The sequence below is a fragment of the Periplaneta americana genome, chromosome 7 (assembly GCF_040183065.1).
Source record: "Periplaneta americana isolate PAMFEO1 chromosome 7, P.americana_PAMFEO1_priV1, whole genome shotgun sequence".
Taxonomy (NCBI): Eukaryota; Metazoa; Arthropoda; class Insecta; order Blattodea; family Blattidae; genus Periplaneta; species Periplaneta americana.
The window spans coordinates 148,768,568-148,785,438 of NC_091123.1; the positions used below are offsets into that span (position 1 = coordinate 148,768,568).

The following is a 16,871-nucleotide window of genomic DNA, read 5'->3' on the forward strand; positions in this document are numbered from 1 at the left end:
TTCCATAAAAAGTAAGAAAAACTGTTTACATGTCAATATAAACTTTAACTTCTCAGCATCAAAATAAGCCATGATTTTGATCACTGGGTGAAAGGGTTTCGGAGCCACAACAGTTTAAAGTTGCTAATTTTATGAAAATACGATAAATTTAAATATTTTTCATTTAAACACTATGAAGTTCTGATGCCTCAAAGTTTGCACAAAGCATTGTATCACAGTTGTCAACGGACAGAAAAAGTTTCATTGTATTTAAAAATTGCAAGGTCAATTTTCTTTATATTTCGATCGATTTGAGATGGAATTGCCCGTATGTATGTATATGTATGTATGCATGCATGTATGTATGTATGTATGTATGTATGTATGTATGTATGTATGTATGTATGTATGTATGTATGTTCAACGTCACTGTTACTATTGATAACGTCTCTATTGTTTGCAGGATGATGGCCCGTATTGCGATGGACACCGGCGAGCATTAGGGCAGAAGTCCGTCTTCAGTTACAGTCGGTAAGTCTGCCACACAATTTTTATTTTGATTTTCTCACTATACGAAGCTGATAGTCCATAGGCAGCGATTTTTCCTAGTCGAATTTCGTTCATATTCAATGTCTACGAGTCAATTGATTCGGGAATGATGCACAAGGTAATATAATCATTTTTGTAAAATATTAATAAAATAGTTTTTTTTATAAAAAGACATAACAGCGGTTTAATTTAAACCGAATTTTCATGGTAATTGCCTTCTTACATACAGAGTAATTCAGTAGGGATCAGAGTTCTGCATCGGACGTTTTCGCTGGAGCGCCAAGTAGTTCATAGCATAATCCGATAGGTAGCGCACATGCATGATGGGTAAAATTGTCGCGAGCGATAAATCCTCGAACGGTATAAGCCGAGTGTTAGACATTCATTCTTGTTACAGTGATGAACTGTGTAGTAACATCATAGATGTTTATCATTTCAAAACTTTGCATGTTTAACTAACCTCTCCATAGTACAACTACAAAACTTGCTTTAAAATGTAATATAAATGTTGTAGGTAAATGTTTTCCCCCCCTCCCCCCACACAGGAGTGATTTTGTTTTTGCCATATCTGATAGATGTTATTGGATGTAAATGTAATTATTATAAACGGAGAACACAATCACGATAATGCAAGAAATGTATCAAGTTTTCTAGTAATAATAATAATAATAATAATAATAATAATAATAATAATTAGTTTATCAATCTTTGCGTCTGTAACAGTTGTGCAGCATGATTATTCGTTTTATTATATTTTCTGTGACGTTATCTCTGTACTAATATTGTTATTAATTTACTGCTATATAATAATATTATGTAAAACGTTTCTACATTGTCGCAGTATATAGGCGGAACACTATGTATGGACCTATCATATTATATATGTGGTAAATCAAATATTGAATAATTATTAATTAGGAATAATAACTGTATATCGAAGTTTTTCATACTATTTTATTTATAACTTCATGTTACTGTTTTGGTACGTTCCATTAGACGTTTGTCATAAACGCAGAAAATAAAGCCTTATTTTTACCGTATGAGCAAAACATAGGTGTATCTTATCTGTCGCCTTCCATACAAGATAAGACATGTCGGTGAGATGACCTTGTACTGTGCTTCTATTTATTACGAGCGTATTACGACCGATCTTATCTCACTCGAGCGTGCGACATTCGATCGAGTTCAAGCGAGCGATTTAACTCCAATGCAGCACTCTGGTAGGGATACTAAATTTTTAGAGGTGTAGTATGAACTGTTCTGAGTTTAAAAAATAATATAAACATGTGTCCAATTTTCTATTGGTATGGGGGTACAGCTGTTCGAATGTTACTCATAATAACCTTAAAGTGGCAAGAAGGAAAGACAAAGTTAAATTCAATAATGGCGAAAGTTACATAATTCTGCTTCAATTGCTTGAGGGAAAACCACAGGAAAAAAATCCAAGCAAGTAAATTGTCCCAACCAGGGTTTGAACCCTGACCCACTCTTTCTACAGTCAGACATACTAATTGTTAATACACAGAGGTACACATTTCCACTCTTAATAACAGTGTTGTCAACTCCGAATTCACTTTTCTACTAGGCGACCCTAAAAAATCTGCGAGATCGACTTCAAAATCTGCCAGAAATAAAAATTAAATTGTTATAAAAACTCTAAAATATGCTTATCGGGATTGAAGCTTTAGATGTGAAATAGGTCAAGAGTTACTTTTTTTTTTTTTTTTTTTTTTTTTTTTGCGAGATGAGGTGAGGTCGCGGATTCACTATATATTACCTGACATTTGCCTTGCGGTTGGGAAAACCTTGGAAAAACCCCAATCAGGTAATCATCGCAAACGGGAATCGACCAAGCCTGCGCAGCTCCAGATCAGCAGGCAAATGCCTCTGCCGACCAAGCTACGCCGGTGGCTATACAAAATTATAAAATACATAGCTAGGAGATTAATTTAATTTACAAGCATAAACAATTCATCAGTTGAGTAGAAAGTATGAATATGTAGGGATTTGATTGTGTTTTGAATCTTTCCTCTTGGATCTTCAGTGCTTTAAGACAATTCCTGAGTTTCATCTGTCATATGACACCTGATATTGTCTAACAACTTACTTTTTTACAAATACTTTTAGAGAACCCGGAGGTTCATTGCCGCCCTCACATAAGCCCGCCATCGGTCCGTATCCTGAGCAAGATTAATCCAATCTCTACCATCATATCCCACCTCCCTCAAATCCATCTTAATATCCTCCCATCTACATCTCGGCCTCCCCAAAGGTCTTTTTCTCTCCGGCCTCCCAACTAATACTCTACTGTATATGCATTTTTCTGGATTCATCCATACGTGCTACATGCCCTGTTCATCTCAAACATCTGGATTTAATGTTTCAAATTATGTCAGATGAAGAATATAATGCGTGCAGTTCTGCGTTGTGTAACTTTCTCCATTCTCCTGTAACTTCATCCCTCTTAACCCCAAATATTTTCCTAAGCTCTTTATTCACTAATACCCTCAGCCTCTGTTCCTCTCTCAAAGTGAGTGTCCAAGTTTCGAACCATACAGAAAACCCGTTAATATAACTGTTTTATAAATTCTAACTTTCAGGTTATTTTTAGAGCTGACCGGATGACAAAAGCTTCTCAACCGAATAATGACAGGCATTTCCCATATTTATTCTGCTTTTAATTTCCTCCCGAATGTCATTTATATTTGTTACTGTTGCTCCAAAATATTTGAACTTTTTCACCTTTTCAAAGGATAAATTTCCAATTTTTATATTTCCATTTCGTACTATGTTCTGGTCACGAGACATAATCATATACTTTGTCTTTTCGAGGTTTACTTCCAAACCTATGTTTTTACTTGGTTCAAATAAAATTTCCATGTTTTCCCTAATAGTTTATGGAATTTCTCCTAACATATTCACGTCATCTGCATAACAAGCAGCTGATGTAACCCGTTCACGAGGCTTACGTTGGAGTTTCGTAACAAGCCGTTTTTTACGGTTTTGGGTTGTTAGCCCTTAGCCCAAACCCCATGCTGGAGGACCATACCTTGTCCTTGACCACTCATTTTTCCAAACCTGCCGGGCTTTATACTGGCGTTTTTCTCCAAATCTGCTAGACTTTCTGCTGGCTATTAGTCAAATTTAGGTTCTGAATGAGATCTCAAATTTACGAAAGTTAGCTGAAAATCTGCCAAGTTGGTAACACTGCTTAGTAACGTACGGTCATGGAAGCCGCTGCTGATAACGAATGGCAATGTGTAGCGAAACCTACCGGCGTACAAGATTAATTTACCACGAACCTATTAACAAGAGCCAGTGGCTTAGCTGTCAAAGTAACTAAACATTCATTTTTGTGGAGAAAATGTGATGGGAGGTATTTGGTCAGGTCATTTTGAGCGTGTATCGTTGCTGTGGTTCCGATGTATCTATTAATTGATTCTGGCGTGCGTAATACGTGTGTTTTAATTAACAGCTCTGTAACTTAACTCGTTCGGCGGCCTAGTACCGCAACCACAAAAATCTAATACCGATACTATGGAATTTCGTTAACGCTGAAACAATTCCCGTGCAGACAACGAGCTCTAGCGGTTAAGCTGCGAGAAAAACAAGAGATAACCGCATGGCGAGCCTTTACTCTTGTTACAATATGTTCCAAAAATATTGTTTGTACAGGCATAATGTGTTTCATGCAATTCTGTTATACAGAGTGCTCAAAAGCGATATAGGTCTATAGAAAATTTGGGAGTAGAAGTGCTATACCAAACTAAGTATGTTTTGGATTGGAACAACGAATCACGGCGCTGTGTTATGCCGATATTGCGTCAGCTTTAAAGCTGCATTTATTTTGAAATGTGTTTGTAGTCGGTAAAATAGAATAGTACATTATGCAACGAGCCTATAATGGTAGCAATTAAGACGCAAGTATGATCGTTTATGAAACGAGCGCAAGCGAGTTTCATAATTTTCATACGAGCGTCTTAATTACCATTATAGGCAAGTTTCATACGACTTTTTATGCTCGACCATATTTCTAACTTGAAATTATTCAAAATTATGGTTATGTGCGAACTGACCTGAATTGTGAGATGTGCGCAGACGCGAAAGTATTGATTTTTTCCGAGGCCGAATTTCATTGACCTTGGCACAGAATAAGATCAACATTACTCTGATATAACCTGAAAATTGATTTAGAATTGAAAAACGAGATGACAAATTGAATTTATTTGAATATTATTTACAATTAACTCTAATTATTATAGTAACAGAACATAACCTTCTGCGACAGTATTGGATTTCTAGCCTCCGTGACTTTTCGCTAATTCTCTTTCGATTGCATGTCCGAGAATAATCGATACTTGCGGTTTTATAATGGTACAAAGCTGACTTGTCATTGGCTGAACACCTGTACTTTAATGAGTAGGTGTACTTTAATGACATGCATTAAAGGACTGCTACCAGGTGTATAATTACTATATTTCGGCATGGTCGTACATAAACAAAATTAATTTATTTTTGCAAATGCATGTTTAATGCACATATCTTAAAGTTGTTCAAATTTAGCCCCATTTTGCACGTTTTTCTGTCGTCTGTACATGCTTGTTTGCCGCGTTTGTGGCTCAACGAAGCTGGGGGAAATATATAAGGAATTTATAATCGACCATGCTGAAATGTAGTAATTATACACCTGGTAGCAGCCCTTTAATGGACCTCATTAAAGTACACCTATTCATTAAAGTTCAGGAGTTCCACCAATCAGAAAATACCATTGTAGCAATATGAAAGCGCAAGTATCGATTATTCTCGGATATGCAATCGAAAGACAACTAGTTCTGCTACTATAATAATTAGCGTTAATTGTAAATAATATTCAAATAAATTGAATTTGTCATCTCGTTTTTCAATGTCTAATTCAATTTCAAGGTTATATCAAGATTAATGTTTATTTTACTCTCTAGATTATATCAAGGTCAATGTCGACATTTATTTCTCCGAAGAAATCAATACTTTCGCGTCTGCGCACATCTCACAATTTACGAGGTATTGCACAAGGTCAGTTCCGCTCCTCAGTCAGATAAGAATAACATGAATACTTAGGAATAATTTCAAGTTAGAAATATGGTCGAGCATAAAAAGTGGTATGAAACTTGACTATAATGGTAATTAAGACGCTCGTATGAAAATTATGAAACTCGCTTGCGCTCGTTTCATAAACATACTCGCGTCTTAATTACTGCAATTATAGGTTCGTTGCATAAAGTACTATTATTTAATCATTCTGCTACTCCCAAGCAGTGATTGCTAGTCATAAAGAATACTAAAAAATAAATAGAACAGAAAATATACAAATTTGACGCATACAATTGGAGATCGTTCAGTAACTCGGTGTCTTCGCCGCATCTGTGGCTACAGTAGAAGTGCGCTGGCCTTCCATTCAAACGGCCTGGGTAGAATTTGTGGTGGACAAAACAGACTCTGCAGAGGGTTTTTCTCAGGGTACTCCGTTTCCCTCTTCCATTCCACCAGCACTCTCCACATTCCCATTATTTCATCTATCATCTGTAATAGCAAAAATTGCTGTGGTGATGTCTGGGGCTAGTACGGGTTTCCGATGCTGATTTAGGTTCTAAAGACTTGGGGCTCCGGGCTCTGGGTTCAGGTTCGTCAGTAGATGATGGGACCTTACCTGTCAGCGTCGGATTCACTAGTTCACCCGGGCTCTCCGACGGATTTAAGGGGAAGGGCCTACAGGAATGACCAAACGTGTGTCTTTTTTTTTTGTTTTTTTTTTTTTTGTTTTTAGCCTAAAAATACTTCATAGTATTGACTTCATTTGATCGAAATTTCAAGGTTGTTAGGAAGAAAATAATTGCTTTTACACCATTTTTTAATAACCGCTGCGCTCCAGTTCCTTTACTCTGTACTCAAACTTCTCCGTTGAATATCCGAAGTTTTTGTTTATTTTACATTTTTCAACATTTAATATGTAATATCTCTGACAATAATAGAGATAATGGAATAAAATTTTCTGTGCACATTCTCACATTACACATGCATAATTCTGTGAGAGAAAATTGTCAAATTACAAATAAAATATTAAGTTAAGAATAGACGTGTAATTTTCTTTCTGTTCATAATGCAAAATAGAAATAAAAATATATAAAAATTAAAATTTCTAAAAATTATCAAACAAAATTGATTAGCAGTCTTTTAGCTTTCACTTAAGACGAGATTTGTGAGTCTGTGATACTCTTGAGAGCAGATATATCATTTTCTTTATAATACTGCATTTTTTGCATTTTTTATGTATGTGACTTTACCTTAAAGGGCAAAAGTGAAAATGTTGTATTTAAAAGGCTTCATACATAGATATGAAACTATGTTAGGGAAATAGATGCTTTACTTAAAATAATATGAGAAAAGAGATTTTCTATAGTTCCTTCCCCTTAAACATTTTTTAAGTCATGGTTTATTTAACGACTCTCGCAACTACCGAGTTTATATCGGGCAGGGCATGGTTGCGCCCCACGCTAAGGTAAGATGCAGCAGATAAAAAAGGGTCCCTGTTTTGTGGGTATAGTTGCGCCCCGTTCCCATCAGGTAGAGAAAAGTGGCATGGCATAGTTGCGCTCCGATGAAATAATAAGACATACCGTGAAAGACTCCGTTTTTTAAACCAAGTGATCGAGAAATTCAGAAGCGGTAAAATAGACAGATACATGTTCTTAAAAAATGCAGCTACCACTATAATATTTTAAAGTAATTTATTTTATGTCAGTCACTTTCGTGTGTACTATGCCTTCTCCATTATGCTACCTGATTTCAGTGCAGCAATCACTATAATATTTTTAAGTAATTTATTTATTTTATGACAATCACTTTCGTGTGTACTATGCCTTCTCCATTGTGCTATCTGATTTCAATGCAGCTACCACTATAGTATTTTAAAGTAATTTATTTATTTCATGACAATCACTTTCGTATGTACTATGCCTTCTTCATTATGCTACCTGATTTCTGTGCAGCTACCACTATAATATTTTAAAGTAATTTATTTATTTAATGACAATCACTTTTGTATGTACTATGCTTTCTCCATTATGCTACCTGATTTCAATGCAGCTACCACTATAATATTTGTAAGTAGTTTATATATTTTATGATAATCACTTTCGTGTGTACTATGCCCATCGGGGCGCAACTATACCATATCCATTCCACTACCTAATTTCTTCGGGGCGCAACTGTGCCATATCCATTCTACTACCTCATTTCTTCGGGGCGCAACTATACCATATCCATTCTACTACCTGATTCCTTCGGGGCGCAACTGTGCCATATCCATTCTACTACCTGATTTCTTCGGGGCGCAACTATATCATATCCATTCAGCTACCTGATTTCTTCGGGGCGCAACTATACCATATCCATTCTACTACCTGATTTCTTCGGGGCGCAACTATACCATATCCATTCTACTACCTGATTTCTTCGGGGCGCAACTGTGCCATATCCATTCTACTACCTGATTTCTTCGGGGCGCAACTATACCATATCCATTCTACTACCTGATTTCTTCGGTGCGCAACTGTGCCATATCCATTCTAGTACCTGATTTCTTCTGGGCGCAACTATACCATATCCATTCTGCTACCTGATTTCTTCGGGGCGCAACTGTGCCATATCCATTCTACTACCTGATTTCTTCGGGGTGCAACTGTGCCATATCCATTCTACTACCTGATTTCTTCGGGGCGCAACTGTGCCATATCCATTCTAGTACCTGATTTCTTCTGGGCGCAACTATACCATATCCATTCTACTACCTGATTTCTTCGGGGCGCAACTGTGCCATATCCATTCTACTACCTGATTTCTTCGGGGCGCAACTGTGCCATATCCATTCTAGTACCTGATTTCTTCGGGGTGCAACTATACATATCCATTCTACTACCTGATTTCTTAGGGGTGCAACTATACATATCCATTCTACTACCTGATTTCTTCGGGGCGCAACTGTGCCATATCCATTCTACTACCTGATTTCTTCGGGGTGCAACTGTGCCATATCCATTCTACTACCTGATTTCTTCGGGGCGCAACTGTGCCATATCCATTCTACTACCCGATTTCTTCGGGGCGCAACTGAGCCATGTCCATTCTACTACCTGATTTCTTCGGGGCGCAACTGTGCCATATCCATTCTACTACCTGATTTCTTGGGGGCGCAACTGTGCCATATTCATTATACTACCTGATTTCTTCGGGGCGCAACTGTGCCATATCCATTCTACTACCTGATTTCTTCGGGGTGCAACTATACATATCCATTCTACTACCTGATTTCTTCGGGGTGCAACTATACATATCCATTCTACTACCTGATTTCTTCGGGGCGCAACTGTGCCATATCCATTCTACTACCTGATTTCTTTGGGGCGCAACTATACTATATCCATTCAGCTACCTGATTTCTTCGAGGCGCAACTATGCCATATCCATTCCGGTATCTGATTTCTTCGGGGCGCAACTGTGCCATATCCATTCTACTACCTGATTTTTTCGGGGCGCAACTATGCCATATCCATTCTGCTATCCGATTTCTTCGGGGCGCAACTATGCCATGCCTAGGTCTCTCAATTGACCGCGGGGCGCAACTATGCCATACCGTTTATATCAGCGTCGCCGGTGTGCCGGAATTTTGACCCGCAGGAGTTCTTTTACATGCCAGTAAATCTATTGAGATGAGTCTGTCGCATTTAAGCACACCTAAATGCCATCGACCTGAGCCGGGATCGAACCCACAACCTCGAGCACAGACTGCGCTATCCAGGCCGACCCTTCCCCTTAAGACCGTCATCGAATATAGGGTGTACATTGGGTCTGAACGGCCCAAGTGCAAAGATCCATCATTCAACTATTCTTTCTGAAATCAATCAATCAGTCAGTCAGTCTACTCGGTGTTAGAAGTAGCTGTCTCTATTGACACTTTTGAATCGTGTATATGGCCTTCTTTTTCATGGTTTCCATCTCACTCTGGACCTCCATTCGTATGCCGTGCCTGAACTTATTCAAGTACTTGCGTGTCCCACCATCGAATATAAGAATCCGTTCTGTTCACTCGATCTTCTTCTGTCTGCTCTATTGATTGCCCAATTTTGACTCGCCCAAGTCAGCGTAAGCACTGACGTCGCCGGTAGTTAGAATGAGTCGGTTGGCAGTTCATCAAAGTGTGAATGGATGGTTGATGGATGTTAACACCCAGCTCTTAACCTGAGGTCCGTCATCGCAATTCCGGTCAGGCGCACCCCTCCAATAGGTTTGAGTCGTGTCTTTGCTAACAGGATATGACATATGGGTGCGTGCTTACAAGCACAAAGGGACCGTTCATGCCGAGTTCATTAGCTTCTCAACTCATTAATGCCTGCAGGTATCGCTTTTCAACCACTCGTCTATGTTTTACTTTCTCATTACAGAATAATATTTTGTGATGCTTCGAGATCGATTTCAGAATGCACGTTTTCAGCAATGTAGTAGGGAAATGTAGTTCTGGACTTGCCTTCTGTATACGTACAGCGATCTCTAGGAATCCAACGATTTTAGTGTATCTTATCAATAGGGACCAGATTTTTATGTAATATCAAGGTGTGAAATATGTACATATTTATGTAAGAAAAATAAGCTGATTATTAGGGAGCGGATTTTTATGTGCTAAAAAGTGTAAATATATTTATTTTTTATGTGTTGAAAAGTACGAAAATATTTGCTAAAAAAAAAAATATTTTGTTTTAAATATGACAAAAATACCTTACTTAGCTTGAAAAAAAAATGTTACTAGGTACTCACCAACCACACTTGAGTGTTAATAGTTGGCCGAGAATTGAATGAACAACAAAGGTCATCTCCAAATTCTCCATCATAAATGCATGCCGATTGTCTCTGAACAACGACTTATACTGTGAAAACGATCTTTCCACATCACAGGACGTCAGACGTGCATATTTAAAGAGAGAGGAATGTCACAAACACAAACACCGTCAATTTCACCTACAGGCACACCCTCCAATACTTGAGCAAATTTACACATTTTTTTTATATCCACTGTTTTTCCCGAACACATTCTGGAATTTGTCCCTTAGTACTTGTACTTCTGAACCTGGTAGCGAGTCTAGTTTAATTTCCACGGCACGCACCTCCCTGTTTCAGAGAACAGGTTTTTGGAGGTTTCGAGTTTTTTATGGTGTCACAAAAAAGCTTAGATTTGCTAATAGGAAAGCCAAATCGTTTTTTAAACAACCATCTTTCAGTATATCTTGAAGGATATCGATTGACGAAGCCCGATAACAGGGAATCACAACAAGATATATTGCCTTACTTGATAGGCATGAGCGAGAGGCGAGAGATTTGTTCAAATTAAATAATGTTTATACTCGAGCTCTTATCTGTTGTGTTTCACAAACAAAGCGTAGAATGAAATCATCTTCAGCAACAATAAACATTCCTAATTATGTGTTGCAAGATCTCTCTTCCTTGTCCATGTTAATTTATTCTCTAACAATAACACTGATATGCTGCCTAGCAGTTCTCAGAACTTGAGGCGATACTATTACAAAAATGGATACACCACACAGCGCTTAGAAACACGAAGCAACCAAGAATTCTTGAAAAAAAAGATAACGTACTTCTGAGTGATATAATTGATTTAGTTTTGAAATATTTAAAAATTATTGTAATAAATTATTTAAGTAAAAAATCTTCAAGATTTATGTATTTATAATATATTTCCTGAAAATATGTATTTACATAATTTTTTGTGAAAATATGTGTTTTTATGTGAAATAAAATTCGGGTTTTAAACTTGAAACTTCATGTTCGGAATGTTCAACTTTGTTACTTGTGTTTTATCACACGCAAAAAGAATATTTAATTACATAAGAATCCGCTCCTTACTGATTACCAGGGAACGGATTTATATGGACTAAAAATATATGAAATATGTAAATATATATGTAGTTATTTTTACCAAAATATGGAATTAAATATGGATTTTTACCAAAATATGGAATTAAATATGGACTTAAAATTATAAAAAAATGACTATGTACGTTAAATATTGGTACATTTTAATCAAACTAAACAAAAAATATAATGGACGTACCTTATCTTCCAATGTAGTTTCAACAAAACACAATTTTTATTGTCTGTTACCATAACAATAGGTTACAAACATTTCTTTCAAGTGCTGAAAAGTGAATCTTCTTCTATTGTCTCTGAGGATAGATTTATACTGACTAAAAGAGCGTTCGACGTCACAAGAAGTAACTGGTACATAATTCAATTTCACAATGTCTGCTGGGGATAAGTCCAAGTTAATCTTCACTGTTGATTCACCACTCATCACAGCAACAACCTTTTGTAGTTCTTCATATCCAGGGTTTTTTGAAAGTACAGTGTCCACCTTAGCTCTTACTGCATCTGCAACTTTACCTCTACCACGATTCAGTTGTTCCACAGTACTATTTATAATTTCAAAACTTTCAGATAGTGAAAGGTGCCTATTTTGGAGACTTTTGAGCGTTTTTATGATGCATGAAAATGTATGCTGAATGTGAGCTAAGTCATTCTTCACACTTATGTCACAGGTAACTGTTTTCGCAGTATCAATTGAGACTGCATCTTCAGAGTCCAATGCAAGGAGAACATTGTTAATAGAGTCTATATGTTCGGCATAATATTCAACTGCTTCTAGCCATGTACCCCATCTAGTTAAAATTGGCTTTGGTGGCAATGGAATTTCAGGGTACATTTCTTTCAACACGTTAACTCTACTGGGAGCTTTGAGAAATACTTTTTTCACTGATGAAATCAACAAATCTACTTTAGGGAAATTGTCTCTGACCACTTCTGCCACACGATGAAATGCATGCGCCACACAAGTAAAATGAGTCAATTTAGGATATACAACAGATAATGCTTGTCCAGCTTTGACCATATAAGGGGCAGCATCGCTAATAAAGAATAACACATTATCGTACATAATACCCTTTGGCCACAGGATACCCATAGCTTCGTTGAACAGTTTAACTATAGTTTTGTTATTGCACTTTTCTAGAACATCACAATGTAAAAGAATTCGTTCAGAATATTGTTCACTTAACAAACCGATAACTACATTACCAACAAGTCTACCTTCTTTGTCGGGAGTCTCATCAATGGAAACCCAAATTGAACTATCTTTAATTTCATCTCTTATCTTCTGTATTGTCTCATCGTAGATGGATGGAGCATACGTCTTCCTAAGTGTTGACTCATCCGGGATTGTATGTTGAGTATATTTTTCAAGGAATTCCCTGAAGACCTTATTCTTTAGTTTGTAGAGAGGAATATCAGCAGAGATGAGAGAACGGCACAGGTCGATGTTAAACTCAGATCTTACATTCGATGTTGTTGGTTGTGTTAAAAACAATTGTCTCTGCTTGGAATTTAGTTGTTTGTTGGCCTGATGTTTACTAGTTGTAATGTGTTGTTGCACCAGGAACTTTTGTGTAGATGATACTGCACACTGACACAAATTACAAAATAATATTTTATTGTCAGTTGATAAACCATCTTCTTTAAATTCTGAAATGTAACTTGTTAGTTTTGATTTTAAATTGACTGAATGACGTACTTTTGGCATATTTACCGTCTTTATAGTATGATTTACAAAACTGAACCTATGTGTACTCTGACTGGCATTTAACTGTTGAGCTGCACAACTGAAGTCTGTTAAAAATTTTAAATTAAATTAATACAGTTTTGTAACTTACTTTCCCATTGTTGATAGGACTGCTAATTTTCAAATAACTCTGATGTTAAAGGGATTACTGAACATGTGTTTAAATCTCTATTGTTGAAATGTATTTTTAAAAGTTAATGGAATTTTGTTTTGTTTTATTGTTAAACCTAATATAATATGGACTGTTTTATATGAAATATGGAAAATATATGGAAATTAACGAAAATATGTACTAAACTCTAAAATATGGAAAAATATGGAAAATAAAAGTAGGATTTTTCAACCCTACACATTGTGAAACATAAAGATAATGCAAAATATAAATTATATTAGCTTTATAAGTAAATATGTATTTACATATAAATCCTTTCCCTGCTGATTACGTACCAAAATATGTAAAATCATGAAAATATTTAATATCAATTTCTGGCAGGTATAAGATAGGTAAGACTCTCCAGTTGTGATTTTATAGAGCACCCGACTTTTTTACCGCACACTTGACACATTACTATTTTTCCATCTGTAGTGAAAGCATCGTCCATCGCAATCCATGACTTTATTTTTGTCGTTAGGGCTGAAGATACAGGGGCCATTTTAGTTAGTTAAAAGCAGTAGATACTCACTTGCATTTTATACTGTAAGTACTAAAACTAGAGAACTGAGTGAAATGAATGACAGTTTGTTCCTTTACTCCAGCTTCTTTTCAAAAGTCGGCTACTTTATTTCGGCTCATGTCAGACTTGATACGAGTTTTCCCTGGAAGGATTAGGAAGACGGTGGGTAAGGTTGCAAATTGCATGGGAACGGCTTGTTAAGACGTGTGCAGAACAATTATAGTTGGAGACAAATCATGTCGTCTTCGTCCCACTCTACCGCATGAAGGCAACGCTACTTTCTGAGTGATTTTTACAATACAAGGTAGTTGTAGAGAAAGGTTGCCTTTTGTTCACTCATATTTATAATGGGTGGTATGGGGGACTAAGAATGTTATGTTTCGTCCCGAAATATATCCTTTCTTGGGTAGGTAAAAAGGCTTTTTAAATCTGTGTATTTGAAATTGTAAACTTCCACAGCAGAGGTTATTTATTTTTTTTCCTTTTAGAGAAATAAAAATGAATAAAACCCCTAAATATGTAGATTTATGTAATACCAAGCCATAATATGTAATGTGGTGTAAATAGCTATGTAAAAATGGTATCAAATTTTAAAATAGTAGTGGTAATTAGAGGATTCGCAAAGATTTGTTATTTACGAGGCGAATCCAGAAAATAAGTTTCCTGATTTTTCCCCTTGAAAGTAAACGTAATTAGCCGTGTTAATTGCGCATGCGTAACAGATCTATGACGTATCAATCATATGCCAGCCGGACAGGTCCCGCCTGGTGCCAGTAGCGTGGCAGCAGTGGTCCGAAATGGAAGCTCTTATTCCTTCTCCCGCCGCCGCATTGCGCCAATTAAAATTCATCGGCAGCTCTGTCAGGTCTATGGGCCGAACATCATGAGTAACCAGATGGTGCATCGCTGGTGTAGGCAGTTTTCCGAAGGTCGTCAAAGTGTCCATGATGAAGAGCGCAGTGGGCGACTGTCCCTCATCAATGATGATCGTGTTGAGCTGGTGCGGCAGTGCATCATGGAGAACCGTCGCTTCACGATTACGGAGCTGAGCAGCCATTTTCCGCAGATATCGCGATCCTTGTTGCATGAGATTGTCACTAAGCACCTGCTGTTCAAAAAAATGTGTGCCAGGTGAGTGCCGAAAAACCTGACACCCGAACACAAAATGCAACGTTTAGGAGCAGCACTGACATTTCTGCAACGGTATCACGATGACGGCGAGGAGTTCCTCGACAGGATCGTCACGGGCGATGAGACTTGGATTTCGCACTTCACCCCGGAAACCAAGCAGCAGTCAATGCATTGGCGGCATAGTGGATCTCCGGTCAGGACGAAATTCAAACAGACGCTGTCGGTACGGAAAGTGATGTGCACAGTGTTCTGGGATAGGAAGGGCATTCTGCTCATTGACTTCCTTCCAAGAGGTGAAACAGTGAACGCTGAACGTTACTGTGAAACACTGCGAAAATTGCGACGTGCCATTCAAAACAAGAGGCGTGGAATGCTTCCTGCAGGTGTTGTGCTCCTCCATGACAATGCTCGTCCACATACGGCTCGGCGCACAGCAGCTGTTTTGACGGAATTTGGCTGGGAGTTGTTTGATCAACCACCCTACAGTCCTGATCTTGCTCCCAGCGATTTTCACGTTTTCTTGCACCTCAAGAAATTCCTGTCCTCCGGTGAGCGTTTTGGCAACGACGAAGAGCTGAAAACGTCTGTCACACGCTGGTTGCATTCACAGGCGGCAGAGTTCTACGACAGAGGGATACAAAAGTTGATCCCACGATACGACAAGTGTCTCAATTCTGATGGTGGCTATGTTGAAAAATAGCTGAAACATTGTTGTACCTGTTGCGAATAAATGTTTTCCTGAGAGTGTGTGTTCTTTTTTTTTTAAATAGGGAAACTTACTTTCTGGATGCGCCTCGTATATACTGTTAGGCTGAAAGGAATATAATATGTAATTACATAAAAATCCGGTCCCTACTTATCAATTCCCTCCAATATAAATATTCTACCCTTAACTTCTCAGGCAACACAGGGAGAACAAAATGCAATGGATCAGCTTATGTGGTTTGATGGTTACCACTGCTAGCCGTTAAATCTAAAGTTCGCGGATTCACACCTGACCGAGGTCGACAGATTTGAAGGACGCTATAATAAATTTTAACATAAATTTCTCTAGGAGGGAAATGAATCTCTGAGCCAGTTGTCATAGATTTACGTACGGCGTGTAAAAAAATGGCTTCAGGAAACATTTATGATCCACTTCTCACCCGCGTTGAATTTCGACGCTGAACGACCTCAGAAGTTGAAAGCGTCGTAAAATGAAATACGATATAGGCCTACTACACTCATAAATCACAGTCATAACAGGAAGACAATATTGGTTTTATGGGGAAACGAGTGAAGCCATTTTAATGTTTTTGTGGTTTGAGAGAGATAGAAAAAGATGGTGAAAAGAGATAGAAGGCGTATTGCACAGTTAACGGTGTGTACAACAGGTTTAAATTCAGCTACTGTCCGTATTTCACGAGAAGATCCCTGCGGGGGGAGTATTGTACTTGCGGGGTAAGAGGAGAGTAGGCCAGTGACTCTGCGTTCTTGAAGGAACAGGTGGCTGGGAATGGTGCCATTGGCCGGCTGGGACAAACAAGGCTCAGTCAATGGCCGGGCGGTTCCGTGTGGGGGATAGGTTATTAAAGTGGGGGAAAAACTCGCATTCCTTGCTCGGATCTTCTCGTGAAATGCAGACTGTACCTGCAAACCTCTCAACACTGTGTGTATGTGTTTTTTTTTCACACTGCAAACGGGTAAAATACCCGGTGGCAGTGGTAACTAATTACATTAATAATGATTACAACATTAATAATAATTACACATTAATAATTACAATTCATAATATTAATAATAAAATAATATTATAATAATATTAACAAGGAGCATCCTAA

General features: G+C 37.7%; 1 protein-coding gene across 5 annotated transcripts in view; it reads left to right on the forward strand.

The window, feature by feature from the left end:
* Positions 1–16,871, forward strand: part of Sulf1 (Extracellular sulfatase Sulf1) — a 651,379-nt gene that overhangs the window by 120,466 nt on the left and 514,042 nt on the right. For all 5 annotated transcript variants that reach the window (XM_069831559.1, XM_069831564.1, XM_069831560.1 and 2 more), the window contains exon 2: positions 443–510. The gene's annotated coding sequence lies outside the window, so the exon portion shown is untranslated. The remainder of the gene's footprint in view (positions 1–442; positions 511–16,871) is intronic.